This window comes from Austrofundulus limnaeus, unplaced genomic scaffold (assembly GCF_001266775.1).
Source record: "Austrofundulus limnaeus strain Quisiro unplaced genomic scaffold, Austrofundulus_limnaeus-1.0 Scaffold647, whole genome shotgun sequence".
NCBI lineage: Eukaryota > Metazoa > Chordata > Actinopteri > Cyprinodontiformes > Rivulidae > Austrofundulus > Austrofundulus limnaeus.
In genome coordinates, this window is record NW_013953049.1 from 67,940 (window position 1) to 72,659 (window position 4,720).

At 44.0% G+C, this 4,720-nt stretch overlaps 1 protein-coding gene across 1 annotated transcript in view; it reads left to right on the forward strand.

The window, feature by feature from the left end:
* The window catches only part of LOC106531532 (protein jagged-2), a gene marked incomplete at its 3' end in the record, with an annotated part of 66,051 nt that overhangs the window by 15,783 nt on the left and 45,548 nt on the right, over positions 1–4,720 (forward strand).

Sequence of the window (4,720 nt, forward strand, 5' to 3'; positions counted from 1 at the left end):
ATATCACAGTGTGTGTGGTGTTCAACCGAGCTCTCAGCCTGTTGAATGAGACGACAGAAAGCGAGGTGACGTAAACACGGACAGGAATCCAAATACAGAGACAAAAAAAAAAAAAACTGTCAAAACTCACCAGAAAGTCTGCTGGATGTTTAAAAGTACTATGGAATTGTTTTTCCTCTAGTAAAAATAGTCCACAAACGATCAGCATTGTTTCTTCCTTGTTGCAAATGTTTATTTACTCTGAACTCACGTCTCTCTAGGACATCTGAATTCTTGTGAAATTTCAGGAAGTCTGACGTGATTTAATATCTGACGTCTGAATGTTCATGGATGAAATATCTGTTGGTGTGTGGTGTGTTGTTTCTTGCCGTGTGGCTGTACACCACACACTGTAGGACCAAACCTGGTATATTCATGATTTTTCATCTTCATGTGTGGAGTCTCTCAGTCTTTGAAAATTGGCTGACTGTTTTAAAATCTTGTAGTGTGACTCAGCCTTTAAACATGCAGGGCAGTGTGTCTTGAGGACCAGGGTTGAAAAACGCTGGTGWAGAGTTCACTCTGGAGTCTGATGGAGGTCACATTTAAAATATAATGTGAATGTTCACACCAAAAAAATCAGATTTTTAAACAAACACTAAGTTGAGCATTAAGATCTGCAGTGTGAATGCAATCTAACAGACTTTAGGAGACTAAAGACTTCTGTTTAAAACAGARCAGAAGGGCTCAGCGGCACCAGGGAAGGAGCTGTTGATGACTGCATGAGCCGCTCTGTTGTTGGTTTCTGTGAGGCTCAGGGAGATTTTCAGATAAGTGCATCTCCCAAATCAAGCACACATGGTAAGAAACACAGGAAGACCTTAACAGCAGCTCCAGGAAAAATCTGCTAATTTGTACTTAAAACAAAATGTTCTAGTAAAATATATTAATACTCAGGATGACACATTCTTCTACCAGGATCCCTCACACATAATTTTCTTTTCTAAATTAGGATTAATCAATCCATCTTCTTCCACTTATCTGTAGTCGGGTTGTGAAGGTAACAGGTCCAGGAGAGAAACCCAGACCTCCCTCTCTCCAGCGACACTTTCCAGCTCATCCTGGGGGACCCCGAGGCGTTCCCAGACCAGAGAGGATGCATAATCCCTCCAGCGAGTTCTGGGTCTTCCCCAGGGCCTCCTACCAGTGGGACATGTGGAACACCTCTAAAAGGAGGCATCCTAATCAGAAGAACCACCTCAGCTGACTCATCTCGATGTGGAGGAGCAGCGGCTTTACTCCGAGCTCCTCCCAGATGACGGAGCTCCTCCCCCTATCCCTAAGGCTGAGCCTGGCCACCCTACCAATGAAGCTGATTTCAGCCACTTGTATCCAGGATCTGGTTCTTTGGGTCATGATCCACACCTCATGACCACAGGTGAGGGGTGGAACGAAGACAGACCAGTAAATCCAGAGCTTTGCCTTTAGACTCAGCTCTTTCTTCACCACAACTGACTGAAGCAACGTCCTCATTACTGAGGATGAGGCCCCAGTCCATCTCCTGCTCCATCCTACCATCACTCATAAACAAGACACCCAGATACTTAAACTCCTCCACTTGAGGCAGAGACTCTCTCTGACCTGGAGGGGACATTCCACCCTGTTCCTGTCAAGAACCATGKCCTCAGACTTAGAGGAACTGACCTTCATCCCAACTGCTTCACACTCWGCTGTGAACCGCCTCAGTGCATGCTGAAGGTCTTGGACTAAAGACAMCAACAGAACCACATCATCTGCATACAATAGAGACGAGACTCTGTGGTTCCCAAACCAGACCCCTCCTCTCCATGACTGCACCTTGAGTACCTGTCTATAAATACTACAAACAGGATCAGAGACAAGGGACAGTCCTGGAGTCCAACCCTGAGAACAAGCTCAACTTTGTGCCAAGAATGCAAACTCAGCTCCTGCTTTGGTTCTACAGGGACTGGATTGCTCTTAGTAGCAAYCCAGAGACTCCATACTCCCRCAKCATCCCCCACAGAATGCCTTGAGGAACACGGTCATAATCCTTCTCCAAGTCTACAAGACATGTAGACCGGAGAGGCAAACTCCTACGACCCCCTTAGCAACTCTGCAAGGGTAAAGATCTGGCCCACTGTTCCACGTCCAGGACAAAAGCCACGCTGCTCCTCTTGAGTCCGAGGTTCAACAATTGATCGTAGCCTCCCTTCCAACACCCTGGAGTAAACTTTCCCGGGAAGGGTGAGAAGTGTGATCCCATAATGTTTAGAACACACTCTCTGATCCCTTTTTTAAAAATGAGAACCACCACCCCAGTCTGCCACTCCACAGGATTTGTCCCAGTCCTCCATGCGATGTTGAAGAGATGTGTCAACCATGACAGCCCTACAACATCCAGAACCTCCAGGATCTCTGGGTGAATCTCCTCCTCCCCTGGTGCCCTGCCACAAAGGAGTTTTTTGAYTACCTCAGTGACCTCTGCCTCCACAAAGGTGGACATGGAGGATGGATTCAGGAGATCCTCAAAGTGTTCCTTCCACCATGATATCCTCAGTCCTGGTCAGCAGTTCCCCACCCAATCCAAGTACAGCCTGGGACAGGGAGCGCTTTCCTTTTCTGAGTCGTCAAACGGTTTGCCAGAACCTCCTCGAGGCCAGTCGAAAGTCCGTCTCCATGGCCTCCCCGAATTCCCGCTACGCCCGAGTTTTTGCATCTGCAACCACAGAAGCTGCAACCTCTTTGGCTCCCTGTACCTGTCAGCTGCTTCAGAAGTCCTCCAGGAAAGCCAAGTCCTGAAGGCCTCTTTCTTCAGCCTGATGGTCTTCAWCACCGCTGGTGTCCACCAGTTGGTCTTTTGGTTGCCGCCRTGACAGGCACAGATGACATTTAAGATTAATGCTTGAGAAAAACAAATTTTCTGACTTTTCTAACAGTTAGGCCGGCTGCTTGTTTAATTAGTCAGGGAGCTTATTGAGGAGCACTTTATGTTTTAAAGAATTATTTCTTAACAAGATATTTGATGTTTTGTTGGTTACAGCGGCTGCATTGTTCTTTGAGAAATGAAAACGGATGTTTGTTTAAAAAGTAAAAATGTCCCTGCTCATAACTAAACCTCACAAACAAAAGAGTTTAGCAATACTTAGTGGGACACTGGAGTAAATGTCATTTGGTGAGCTTTCAGTGATATCCTAATGGATTATTTTTGCTTCACTGGTTTTAGAAGTTATTATTACATCACATCAGGATTTATTTAAAAAGTAAAGCAAAGTGCAGAAAGAGCAATTTGTCCTGATTTGAATTTATCTTGAAAARTAAAATGTTCACACACAAAGTGGGGACTCTTATCTGCAGTATTACCCTCCATCTTAGCTGTAGGACAGTTTCTCTTGATCTGTTTCATCTGAAAATGGAGCTAAATCAAACATTTCCTCATCTGGACCTGAATACRACCTTTTGGCTTCAGTGAAAAAGCTGCAGCTGCCCTGAAGCATCTGATGCAAGTTGAGGGGAGAAGCCTTGACTTCAGGTCAAAGGTCAGCTCYGTCACAAGCAACAAGTTGTAAAAACGTCACAGCGCCACACATCTGAAGTGTCTGCCAGCACAACTATATCTGATCTGAAACCCCATGTTGTTCATGTAAGCTTGTATTAAGCCCCCCCCCCAACTTTCCCTAGTAACAACAGCTTCTCTTAGCATGTCTCCTCCACTTCAGAGGGAGCTGATGATTGGTTTATATTTTTATATCTAATTGCTGTAGATGAGCACCAGCGGGTGTTTCAGGTGGTGGGTGTAGGACAGGAATCTGTGGCAGTGTGTTAACTCAAACTGAGACTCAGGAAACCAGGACATGGTGCAATGAATTCTCTCACTATCCTTAGTTTTCTCTGTCTTCATCTATCCGTCCCTCCTGCTTGAGGAGCTTTGAAAAATGCAATAAATACAGAAAAAGGGACATTTCTTTATAAAATACTTTGAGAAAAAAAAAGACCCAAAGCAAAATGAATACAAATACTGAGTTTACTATTCAGATGCTTATTTTTCAAAAACATTTTAGGTTTTATCTGCTGATCTTCAGACGTATTTGAATGTTAAGTTGAAGTTTGTGATTTCAGCAAGAYGAAGAGCTGGAGAGATGACAAACAGGAGGTAGAAGATAGAGGCTAAAATTAGATGCTACATGTAATAATGTAATAACGTTCGATGCTGACATTAAAACATGACCGTGGGCTCAAAGGAGCAGTGAGAAAAGAAGATGCTGCTGAATGCCACAGATACRCTACAACCAGACTGTTACACTACAACACTGTAGGATGTGCTGTGGTGAGGTTAGACAAGCCTTCAAATCAACAAACACAACAACATGCATCCTAAATGTTACACCATTCATGTTCATCACATTATGACCCACAGACAGGTGAGGGATTTAAACATTTTTTAAAGTTTGAAGAGTGTTCAGGTATGAAGCATTCTAAAAGCTTTTTAATTATTTTTTATTTTAAAGCTTCTTTGTTACAAGCAGCCATCAACGTTCCTAAACTGATACTTTTTCCACGGTTTTCTCAGGACAGGCAGGGAAAATACCTGATGAAGGAAATCATCACCAGTCAGAGACACTTGTTTAAATCCATCAGGTTGTGTTGATGCAGCATTCTGACCTGTTGCTTTAACACACACACACACACACACACACACACACACACACACACACACACACAC